This window comes from Macaca fascicularis, chromosome 5 (assembly GCF_037993035.2).
Source record: "Macaca fascicularis isolate 582-1 chromosome 5, T2T-MFA8v1.1".
In the NCBI taxonomy this organism is placed as follows: domain Eukaryota; kingdom Metazoa; phylum Chordata; class Mammalia; order Primates; family Cercopithecidae; genus Macaca; species Macaca fascicularis.
In genome coordinates this window covers 81,397,801-81,410,529 of record NC_088379.1, presented here as the reverse complement: position 1 = coordinate 81,410,529, position 12,729 = coordinate 81,397,801, and the positions used below count along the sequence as shown (strand labels likewise).

Genomic DNA, 12,729 nt, shown 5'->3' with positions numbered 1-12,729 from the left:
AGTTTTAAAAAGAGTTTCGTCAAATATGCTTTGAAAAGGAAAGTTGGTGCTTAGAGGGGTTCACTTCACCAAAGTGACATTTTATGCCTCTGAGCACCTGCTCTCAGCTGATTTCATTTTGGTACTTTTTCTCTCTCTGTATACAACTCTTCCAAATGCCAGTTCCTCTATTAACATCAGCCTCGATTCAGAATACCACCCACCCTCCTGTACTGTCTCAGGAGCTCCAAATAGAATGTTACTAAAGGGACAATTGGTTTTTGTCTATTCACAGAGATAGAGAAACGGATGAAGGCAATCATCAAAGCCTCAGCTCCCTTCCTTGAGCCCTGGAACATGCACCAGTTTTACTGGGAGCAAGGCTCTGGCTCAGCAGCCTAACCAGGATGTCTCCATTGAGAACCATTTATACAGGTTCACTGGCCTGAGCAAAATTGAGGGTTCACTGTTCAATTTCAACAGAAACCAAAAACAAACAAAAATAGAGCCCTCTAGAAAGCAAGTTGAAATGACCATAGCTTCAGTTCTATAATACAGGGCATAATTGTTTTTACGTGCTTTTCATGTGCCCTGTGCTACTACAGGTATGAGTCACTGAGCCCTGCCAGGACTCCTTATAAAAATACACAACCTATGGGAAATTGAAGGATTTGAAATTGACAAGGCCCCCTCACCTGGGAATCTTGTCAAAATGCAGATTCTGATTCAGAGGGTCTACAGCGTGTCACAACCTCCTGTAGCTCTGACAAGCTCATGGTGCTGCTGGAGCTGCCGAGCCACAGTCCATACTGAGTAGAAGAGTATAGAGCCTTTCAGATTCATTCTGGATTCTGCATCTATCTCATAACTAATGGATCTAGTCTCTGGTATTCTATTAACCAAGACATCCTCTGATCAACAATCCTGCATCTGCAATATTCTAGTCATTGACTTGAGTCTGCATTTTCAGGTGCTAGTAGTATTCTAAAAACAGTGATTAGAGTTTAGAGGTTGTAAGTTTGGTTTCATGTCCTACCTTCACCATTCATTTCCAGTGTATGACCTTGGGCAGAATAGTTAATAATCTGTGCCTCAGTCTCTTAGTTTCTTCATCTCTGCGGTCTCTAGAATTCAACAGAGCCATCACCTTGAGACAGGGCTTCAGTTTCCTCATCTGCACAATAGACCCGTCTCAACGAGATGTTAAGAGAATTAAATAAGATAATGGGCCAGCACATAATTGATATTTGTTCAGTGTTATCTAAGACAATTTATATTATTTTCTTGTTTCACTACCCCAGGTATTTTAGTGCACTATAATATTTTGGTAGAAAATATGTGTAGAGTCTGTAATCCCAGCACTTTATGAGGCTGAGGCAGGAGGATTGCATGAGCCCAGGCTGGAGTTCCAGACAAGCCTGGGCAACAAAGTGAGGCCCTATCTCTACAAAAAATAAAATAAAATATCCAGGCATGGTGGCATGCACGTGTAGTCTCCGCTACTCATAAGGCTGAGGCAGGAGGACCCCTTGAGCTCAGGAGTTTGAGGTTGCAGTGAGCTATGATTGCACCACTGTACTCCAGACTGGATGACAGAGAGAGACCTTGAAAAAAAAAAAGAAAGAAGGAAGGAAGGAAGGAAGGAAGGGAGAGAGAGAGAGAGAGAGAGAAAGAGAGAGAGAGAGAGAGAGAAAGAGAGAGAGAGAGAAGGAAGGAAGGAAGGAAGGAAGGAAGGAAGGAAGGAAGGAAGGAAGGAAGGAAGGAAGGAAGGAAGGAAGGAAGGAAGGAGGGAAGGAAGGAAGGAAGGAAGGAAGGAGGGAAGGAAAGAAAGAAAGAGAAGCAGGAAGGGAGGGAGGGAGGGAGAGGAAGGAAGGAAGGAAGGAAGGAAGGAAGGAAGGAAAGAAAGAAAGAGAAGCAGGAAGGGAGGGAGGGAGGGAGAGGAAGGAAGGAAGGAAGGAAAGAAAGAAAGAGAAGCAGGAAGGGAGGGAGGGAGGGAGAGGAAGGAAGGAAAGAAAGAAAGAGAAGCAGGAAGGGAGGGAGGGAGGGAGAGGAAGGAAGGAAGAAAGAAAGGAAGGAAGGAAGGGAGGGAGGAAGGGAGGGAAGGAGTTCCAAGATGGCCAAATAGGAACAGCTCTGGTCTGCAGATCTCAGCATGATTGATGCAGAAGGTGATTTCTGCATTTCCAACTGAGGTATCTGGTTCTTCTCACTAGGACTGGTTGGACAGTGTGTGCAGCCCATGGAGGGCAAGCTGAAGTGGGGCAGGGCGTCACTCACCCAGGAAGCACAAGGGGTCAGGGGATTTCCCTTTCCTAGCCAAGGGAAGCCATGACTGACTACCTGGAAAAATGAGACATTCCCACCCAAATACTGTGCTTTTCACAAGGTCTTAGCAACTGGCAGACAAGGTGATTCTCTCCTGTGTGTGGCTCAGTGGCTCCCAAGCCCACAGAGGCTTGCTGACTGCTAGCGCAGTAGTCTGAGATTGATCTGCAAGAAGGCAGATTGCCTGGGGGAGGGGCGTCCACCGTTGCTGGGGCTTGAGTAGGTAAACAAAGCAGCTGGGAAGTTCAAACTGGGTTGTGGCCACCACAGCTCAACAAGGCCTACTGCCTGTAGACTCCACCTCTGTGGGCAGGGCATAGTTGAACAAAAGGCAGCAGAAACTTGTACAGACTTAAACATCCCTGTCTGACAGCTCTGAAGAGAGCAGTGGTTCTCCCAGCATGGAGTTTGAGCTCTGAGAATGGACAGACAGCCTCCTCAAGTGGGTCCCTGACCACCATGTAGCCTAACTGGGAGACATCTCCCAGTAAGGGCCGACAGACTCCTCATATAGGCGACTGCACCTCTGGGACAAAGCTTCCAGAGGAAAGATAAGGCAGCAATATTTGCTGTTCTGCAATATTTGCTGTTCTGCAGCCTCCGCTGGTGATACCCAGGCAAACAGGGTCTGGAGTGGAACTCCAGCAAACTCCAACAGACCTACAGCTGAGGGACCTGACTGTTAGAAGGAAAATTAACAAACAGAAAGGAATAGCATCAACATCAACAAAAAAGACATCCACACCAAAACCCCATCTGTAGGTCACCAACATCAAAGACCAAAGGTAGATAAAACCACAAAGATGGAGAGAAACAAGAACAGAAAAGCTGAAAATTCGAAAAATCAGTGCATCTCTTCACCTCCAAAGGGTCACAGCTCTTCACCAGCAATGGAAGAAACCTGGATGGAGGATGGCTTTCACAAGTTGACAAAAGCAGGCTTCAGTAGGTTGGTAATAACAAACTTCTCCAAGCTAAAGGATGATGTTCGAACCCATCACAAGGAAGCTAAAAACCTTGAAAAAGGTTAGAAGAAAGAATAACTAGAATAAACTGTGTAGAGAAGACCTTAAATGACCTGATGGAGCTGAAAACCACAGCACGAGAACTTCGTGATGCATGCACAAGCTTCAACAGCCAATTCAATGAAGTGGAAGAAAGGGTAACAGTGATTGAAGATCAAATTAATGAAATAAAGTGAGAAAACAAAGTTAGAGAAGAAAGAATAAAAAGAAATGAACAAAACCTCCAATAAATATGGGATGATGTGAAAAGACCAAATTTACGTTTGATTGGGGTAACTGAAAGTGATGGGCAGAATGGAACCAAGTTGGAAAACACTCTTCAGGATGTCATCCAGGAAAACTTCCCCAATCTAGCAAGGAGGCCAACATTCAAATTCAGGAAATACAGAGAATGCCACAAAGATACTCCTCGAGAAGAGCAACCCCAAGACACATAATTGTCAGATTCACCAAGGTTGAAATTAAGGAAAAAGTGTTAAGGGCAGCCAGAGAGAAAGGTCGAGGTACTCACAAAGGGAAGTTCTTCAGACTAACAGCGGATCTCTCAGCAGAAATCCTACAAACCAGAGGAGATTGGGGGCCAATATTCAACATTCTTAAAGAAAAGAATTTTTCACCCAGAATTTCATATTTAGCCAAACTAAGCTTCATAAGTGAAGGAGAAAAAATCCTTTACAGAGAAGCAAATGCTGAGAGATTTTGTCACCACCAGGTCTGCCTTACAAGAACTCCTGAAAGAAGCACTAAACATGGAAAGAAACAACCGGTACCAGCCACTGCAAAAACAGGCAAAATTGTAAAGACCATCAACACTATTAAGAAACTGCATTGGCCAGGCACGGTGGCTCGTGCCTGTAATCTCAGCACTTTGGGAGGCTGAGGAAGGTGGATCACAACGTCAGGAGATTGAGACAATCCTGGCTAACACGATGAAACCCCATCTCTACTAAAAATACAAAACATTAGCCGAGCGTGGTGACCAGTGCCTGTAGTCCGAGCTACTGGGGAAGCTGAGGCAGGAGAATGGCGTGAACCTGGGAGGCAGAACTTGCAGTGAGCCGAGATCATGCTACTGCACTCTAGCCTGGGTGACAGAGCGAGACTCCATCAAAAAAAAAAAAGAAAGAAACTGCATCAATTAAAAGGCAAAATAACCAGTGAACATCATAATGACAGGATCAAATTCACGTATAACAATATTAACCTTAAATGTAAATGGGCTATGTGTCCCAATTAAAAGACACAGACCTGCAAATTGGATAAAGATTCAAGACCCATCAGTGTGCTGTAATCAGGAGACCTGTCTCACGTGCAAAGACTCAGATAGGCTCAAAAAAAAGGGATGGAGGAAGATCTACCAAGCAAATGGAAAGCAAAAAAAAAAAAGCAGGGTTTGCAATCCTAGTCTCTGAAAAACTGACTTTAAACTAACAGAGATCAAAAGAGACAAAGAATATCATTACATAATGGTAAAGGGATCAATTCAACAAGAAGAGCTAACTATCCTAAATATATATGCATCCAATACAGGAGCACCCAGATTCATAAAGCAAGTCCTTAGAGACCTACAAAGAGAATTAGACTCCCACACAATAATAATGGGAGACTTTAACACCCCACTGTTTGTATTAGACAGACCAAGACAGAAATTTAACAAGGATATCCAGGACCTGAACTCAGCTCTGCAACAAGCAGACATAATAGACATTTACAGAACTCTCCACCCCAAATCAACAGAATATACATTCTTCTCAGCACCAAATCACACTTATTGTAAAATTGACCACATAATTGGAAGTAAAGCACTCTTCAGAAGATGTGAAAGAACAGAAATCACAACAAACTTTCTCTCAGACCACAGTGCAATCAAATTAGAACTCAGGATTAAGAAACTCATTCAAAACTGCTCAACTACATGGAAACTGAACAACTTGCTCCTGAATAAATAATGAAATGATGGCAGAAATAAAGATGTTCTTTGAAACCAATGAGAATGAAGACATAACATAACAGAATCTCTGAGACACATTTAAACCAGAGGGTAGAGGGAAATTTATAGTACTAAGTGCCCACAAGAGAAAGCAGGAAAGATCCAAAATTGACACCCTAACATCACAACTAAAAGAACTAGAGAAGCAAGAGCAAACACATTCAAAAGCTAGCAGAAGGCAAGAAATAACTAAGATCAGAGCAGAACTGAAAGAGAGAGACAAAAAACCCTTCCAAAAATCAATGAATCCAGGAGATAGTTTTTTGAAAAGATCACCAAAATTGATAGACTGCTAGCAAGACTATTAAAGAAGAAAAGATAGAACAATCAAATAGACGCAATAAAAAATGGTAAAGGGGATATCACCACCGACCCCACAGAAATACAAACTACCATCAGAGAATAGTATAAACACCTCTATGCAAATAAACTAGAAAATCTAGAAGAAATGGATAAATTCCTGGACACATACACCCTCCCAAGACTAAACCAGGGAAAAGTTCAATCTCTGAATAGACTAACAACAGGCTCTGATGAGGCAATAATTCATAGCCTACCAACCAAAAAAGTCCAGGACCAGATGGATTCACAGCCGAATTCTACCAGAGGTACAAAGAGGGGCTGGTACCATTCCTTCTGAAATTATTCCAATCAATAGAAAAAGAACGAATCCTCCCTAACTCATTTTATGAGGCCAACATCATCCTGATACAAAAGCCTGACAGAGACACAATAAAAGAGAATTTTAGACCAATATCCCTGATGAACATCAATGCGAAAATCCTAAATAAAAAAATGGCAAACTGAATCCAGCAGCACATCAAAAAGCTTTTTCACCACAATCAAGTGGGCTTCATCCCTGGGATGCAAGGCTGGTTCAACATATGCAAATCAATAAATGTAATCCATCATATAAACAGAACATATGACAAAAACCACATGATTATCTCAATAGATGCAGAAAAGGCCTTTGACAAAATTCAACAGCCCTTCATGCTAAAAACTCTCAATAAATTCGGTATTGATGCAACATATCTCAAAATAATAACAGCTATTTATGGTACATCAGCCAATATTATACTGAATGGGCAAAAACTGGAAGTAGTCCCTTTGAAAACCAGCACAAGACACGGATGCCCTCTCGCACCACTCCTATTCAACATATTGTTTGGAAAAGGGCGAATATCCAGAACCTACAAAGAACTCAAACAAATTTAGAAGAAATAAACAAACAACTCCATCAAAAAGTGGGCAAAGGATATGAACAGATACTTCTCAAAAGAAGACATCTATGCAGCCAACAGACACATTAAAAAATGCTCATCATCACTGGTCATCAGAGAAATGCAAATCAAAACCACAATGAGATACCATCTCATGCCAGTTAGAATGGCAATCATTAAAAAATCAGGAAACAACAGATGCTAGAGAGGATGTAGAGACACAGGAACGCTTTTACACTGTTGGTGGGAGTGTAAACTAGTTTGACCATTGTGCAAGACAGTGTGGCGATTCCTCAAGGATCTAGAACTAGAAATACCATTTGACCCAGTAATCCCATTACTGGGTATATACCCAAAGAACTATAAATCATGCTACAATAAAGACACATGTACACGTATGCTTATTGTGGTACTATTCACAATAGCAAAGACTTGTAACCATCCCAACTGTCCATCAGTGACAGACTGGATTAAGAAAGTGTGGCACATATACACCACGGAATACTATGCAGCCATAAAAAAGGGTGAGTTCATATTTTTTGCAAGGACGTGGATGAAGCTGAAAACTATCATCCTGAGCAAACTAGAAAACCAAACACCGTATGTTCTCACTCATAGGTAGGAATTGAACAATGAGATCACTTGGACACAGGGTGGGGAACATCACACATCAGGGCCTGTTGGGGAGTGTGGGGCTAGGGGAAGGATAGCATTAGGAGAAATACCTAATGTAAATGATCAGTTGATGGGGGCAGCAAATCAACATGGCACATGTATACCTATGTATCAAACCTGCACATTATGCACATGTACCCTAGAACTTAAAGTAAAAGAGAAAGAAAGAAAGAAAGAAAGAAAGAAAGAAAGAAAGAAAGAAAGAAAGAAAGAAAGAAAGAAAGAAAGAAAGAGAGAGAGAGAAAGAGAGAAAGAAAGAAAGAGAGAGAAAGAGAGAGAAACAAAGAAGGAAAGAAGGAAGGAAGGAAGGAAGGAAGGAAGGAAGGAAGGAAGGAAGGAAGGAAGGAAGGAAGGAAGGAAGGAAGGAAAGAAAATAGATATACATTCATTACTCAGATTAGTAAACCTTGGCTCCTAATATGACAACATTCCCTGAGTTTACCTAATGTTTGCACCTAGTTAAAATAGGAACCTGCTGAAAAAGATCATTAAGAAGGAATCAGTGGTCAGAGCTGGAGGCAGAAAGAGTGTGATGGGCTAAATTGCGTCCCCCCATCCCCGCCAAAATGTATATGTTAAAACCCTAACTCCTAAGACCTCAGAGTGTAACCATATTTGGAGATGAGGTCTTTAAAAAGTGATTCTGTTAAAATGATCTTTAGTGTAGGGCCCTAATCCAACAGGACTGGTGTCCTTGTAAGAGAAAAAGATACCAGGGGTGTGTGTGCACAGAGGCCATGTGAGGACAAAGCAGCAAGAATGTGGCCATGCACAAGCTGAGGAAAGAAGCCTCAGAAGAAACCAACCCTGCTGATACCTAGATCTTAGACTTCCAGGCTCCAGAAGTGTGAGAAAATAAATTGCCATTGTTTAAGCCACCCATTCTGTAGTAATTTGCTGTGGCAGCCCTAGCAGTGAAATACAGGAGAAAAAAGAAACCCTGAAGCAAGAGGATCTTTTTTCATGCATAAACCTTATTCCACAAATATGCTAACATTTTCCAGGAGAGCTTCCATTGCACATCATTTTTATTATGCTCAATAAAATTATTTAATTCACAGCTAAAAGTGCCATTTTCATACTTTCATATGAATAATTTTTTATAAATCAGGGGTGGAGGAAGCCCTTGTTGGGCTGCTGTATGAATTTTAATTCATTCTCTGGTCTTCTTTCCTGTAGCTGACAGGAAGACTTGCACATGAAGTTTGGGGCAGCCACACTTGGGATCAGCCCTTATCTGGCAGGCCTGAGGAACTTGGCAGTGGTAGGCAGAATAACAGCCCCCACCCCCACCCACCACCAGAGATTTCTACATCCTACTGCTTGGAACCTGTGAATATGGTCCACAGGACCTTGCAGATGTGACTGAATTAAGGATCTTGTGGCGGAGAGATTGTCCTGGATTTTCCAGGGAGGCCCAATGTAATCACAAAGGTACTTGTGAGAGTAAAACAGGGGAATCAGAGTGAGTAGTAGGAAATGTAATGATGGAAGCAAGAAGTAGGAATGGTGCGAAGAAGGCACCACGAGCCACAGAACGCTAGCAGCTTCCACAGACTGAGAAAGGCAAGGAAAAAAATTCTTTCCTGAAGCCTCTGGAAAGGACAGAGCCCCACTGAAACCTTCATTTTAGACTTCTGACCTGTGTTGTTTTAAGTCTAAATTTGTGGCAGTTTGTTACAGCAGCCATAAGAAATGAGCGCACTGAATATTCTGGTTTCCAGGCAGTAGGCTGTGATGGGCTTCTCAATTTAATGCAGATTTAGGGTTTGATGCATTGTTTTTGTTTTTGTTTTTGTTTCTGTTTTTGTTTTTGAGACAAGATCTCACTCTGCCATCCTGGTGGTGGATAATACAATAATGAAATACCACATGTTGTACTATTATTCTTTACATTGTACAGAAATGCTTCATATACTCTAGTATAAAAAGTATGTTTTACAATAACGTTTTAAAAATAAAAAAATTGTTGCTCTTTCCCATCTTGCAAGATGGCGGGTGAAAAAGTTGAGAAGCCAAATACTAAAGAGAAGAAACCCGAAGCCAAGAAGGCTGATGCTGGTGGCAAGGTGGAAAAGGGTAACCTCAAGGCTAAGAAGCCCAAGAAGGGGAAGCCCCATTGCAGACGCAACCCTGTCCTTGTCAGAGGAATTGGCAGGTATTCCCGATCTGCCATGTATTCCAGAAAGGCCATGTACAAGAGGAAGCACTCAGCCGCTAAATGCGAGGTTGAAAAGAAAAAGAAGAAGCTTCTTGCAACTCTTACAAAACCAGTTGGTGGTGACAAGAACGGCGGTACCCGGGTGGTTAAACTTCGCAAAATGCCTAGATATTATCCTACTGAAGATGTGCCTCGAAGGTGTTGAGCCACGGCAAAAAACCCTTCAGTCAGCATGTGAGAAAACTGCGAGCCAGCATTCCCCCCGGGACCATTCTGATCGTCCTCACTGGACGCCACAGGGGCAAGAGGGTGGTTTTCCTGAAGCAGCTGGCTAGTGGCTTGTTACTTGTGACTGGACCTCTGGTCCTCAATCGAGTTCCTCTACGAAGAACACACCAGAAATTTGTCATTGCCACCTCAACCAAAATAGATATCAGCAATGTCAAAATCCCAAAACATCTTACTGATGCTTACTTCAAGAAGAAGCAGCTGCGGAAGCCCAGACACCAGGAAGGTGAGATCTTCGACACAGAAAAAGAGAAATATGAGATTACAGAGCAGCGCAAGATTGATCAGAAAGCTGTGGACTCACAAATTCTACCAAAAATCAAAGCTGTTCCTCAGCTCCAGGGCTACCTGCGATCTGTGTTTGTCCTGACGAATAGAATTTATCCTCACAAATTGGTATTCTAAATGTCTTAAGAACCTCATTAAATAGCTAAGTACAAAAAAAAAACCATAAAAAATAAAAAATAAAAAAACTGTTAAGAATTTTAAGACAAAGAAATCTGTGAATTGGCTCAAGTCCCAGGTCTATGAAAGAAGCAAAAACAAAACTCAGTCTTCTGATGCATGTAGATTACAATTGTTATGGACAATTCTTCCCTAAATATGCCTAGATCAATATTAACCCATCAAATGAGGATTCCTAAGATTTGCAGAATACTCAGTGCACATAACCTTAATTCTGAAGATGCAAGGGCTTTGTATAACGGACCTGAAAAATCACTCTTGTTTTTTAGGGTTAATGTATCTTAAAAATGATAATACATATAAAGTGCTAAAAGTGGTTCCTAGTACAAAATAAAGATTCAATAATTATTAATTGTTATTATTGACCTAGAGCTAAAGAATCATTTCAGAAAGTTTAAATTTCAGGGTGTTTAACGGAGTCGATGTTTTACACCTTTTAACACTTTTATGTTGAGAACTGGATAGGGACTATGGTTTTTCTGAAATAGGAAATTAATAAAAAGAGAAATCTAAATTCACAGCTATTGGAAGATTTGGCTGTGGTTATGAAGAATTCAAATGGTAGAATCTGGAAATCATTAGGTTTCAAGTGTTCAACTGTCAGAGGCTCTGGTGTATTTAACCTTCCACGTGCCTCCAGTCTCTTTTTGCACTTGAATATTCAGGGATTCTATTGCCCTCAAGTTCCTTCCCAAACTGAGATGTCTCTTGGGATCTTTTCACATTAGGGGTCTTTATCCTTTCACTCAACTACCCTGAGCCAGGGGTCTGCATAGTCTTGTTGATATTAACTTGGACAAGACAGAGTTGGACAGGAAAATCTGTTCCCCAATCGGGGCCTCCAGCACCTACCCCCTTACTTCTTAACCATAAAAATCCTAGAGGAAAACCTAGGTAATACCATTCAGGACATAGGCATGGGCAATGACTTCATGTCTAAAACACCAAAAGCAACGGCAACAAAAGCCAAAATTGACAAATGGGATCTCATTAAATTAAAGAGCTTCTGCACAGCAAAAGAAACTACCATCAGAGTGAACAGGCAACCTACAGAATGGGAGAAAATTTTTGCAATCTACTCATCTGACAAAGGGCTAATATCCAGAACCTACAAAGAACTCAAACAAATTTACAAGAAAAAAACAAACAACCCCATCAAAAAGTGGGCAAAGGATATGAACAGACATTTCTCAAAAGAAGACATTCATACAGCCAACAGACACATGAAAAAATGCTCAGCATCACTGGCCATCAGAGAAATGCAAATCAAAACCACAATGAGATACCATCTCACACCAGTTAGAATGGCGATCATTAAAAAGTCAGGAAACAACAGGTGCTGGAGAGGATGTGGAGAAATAGGAACACTTTTACACTGTTGGTGGGATTGTAAACTAGTTCAACCATTATGGAAAACAGTATGGCGATTCCTCAAGGATCTAGAACTAGATGTACCATATGACCCAGCCATCCCATTACTGGGTATATACCCAAAGGATTATAAATTATGCTGCTATAAAGACACATGCACACGTATGTTTATTGCAGCACTATTCACAATAGCAAAGACTTGGAATCAACCCAAAGGTCCATCAGTGACAGATTGGATTAAGAAAATGTGGCACATATACACCATGGAATACTATGCAGCCATCAAAAAGGATGAGTTTGTGTCCTTTGTAGGGACATGGATGCAGCTGGAAACCATCATTCTTAGCAAACTATCACAAGAACAGAAAACCAAACACCGCATGTTCTCACTCATAGGTGGGAACTGAACAATGAGATCACTTGGACTCAGGAAGGGGAACATCACACACAGGGGCCTATCATGGGGAGGGGGGAGGGGGGAGGGATTGCATTGGGAGTTATACCTGATGTAAATGACGAGTTGATGGGTGCAGCACACCAACATGGCACAAGTATACATATGTAACAAACCTGCATGTTATGCACATGTACCCTACAACTTAAAGTATAATAATAATAAATTAATTAAAAAAAAAAAAAAAAAACTCCATCCTTATTTGGTTTCTCAGATGCCAAGAGAGCAAGCTAACCTGGGGTAAGAACAAAGACTCTGAAGTACGACAAATCTGGGTCCAAGTCCTGAATCTGCCATAGGCTAACAGCATGACCTTTGCTGAGTTACTTACTCTCTCTAAACTTCTATTTCCGTATCCATACAAAGAGCCTAATATCAATTTCATAACAATTCATGACAATTTCATTGTCATGAGCATCAAATCATATAATGCACGAGAAAGTATTTAGCACTAACAGGCACATACTAAACACTCAATAAAATGTTAACTATTTCTATACTCTCTTAGTTTCTATCCAGACCCTGCAACACCTCTGTTAGTTTCACTGCCTGGTTCCCCCTTCTCTACCTGCACCCTTAATGTTAGAGTTCCTTTTCTACCCCCACTTTGCACATCTGCCCAAGGGGACCTCACCCAGTCTCAGGACTTTCACTGCCACCTACTACGCACAAAACTCTGGGTGACAGCACCCAGAGCTATCTGTCGAACCCTGATCTTTTATCCAAGCTCTAGATTTGCATTTGCAATTATCTATTTATTGTGTCACCTTAGA

General features: G+C 41.5%; 1 protein-coding gene and 1 pseudogene across 1 annotated transcript in view; one reads left to right on the top strand and one right to left on the bottom strand.

Moving 5' to 3' along the window:
- The window catches only part of USP46 (ubiquitin specific peptidase 46), a 214,266-nt gene that overhangs the window by 61,340 nt on the left and 140,197 nt on the right, over window positions 1-12,729 (bottom strand). The gene's annotated exons all lie outside the window — the stretch shown is intronic.
- On the top strand, window positions 9,189-10,108 carry LOC102119104 (large ribosomal subunit protein eL6 pseudogene; annotated as a pseudogene).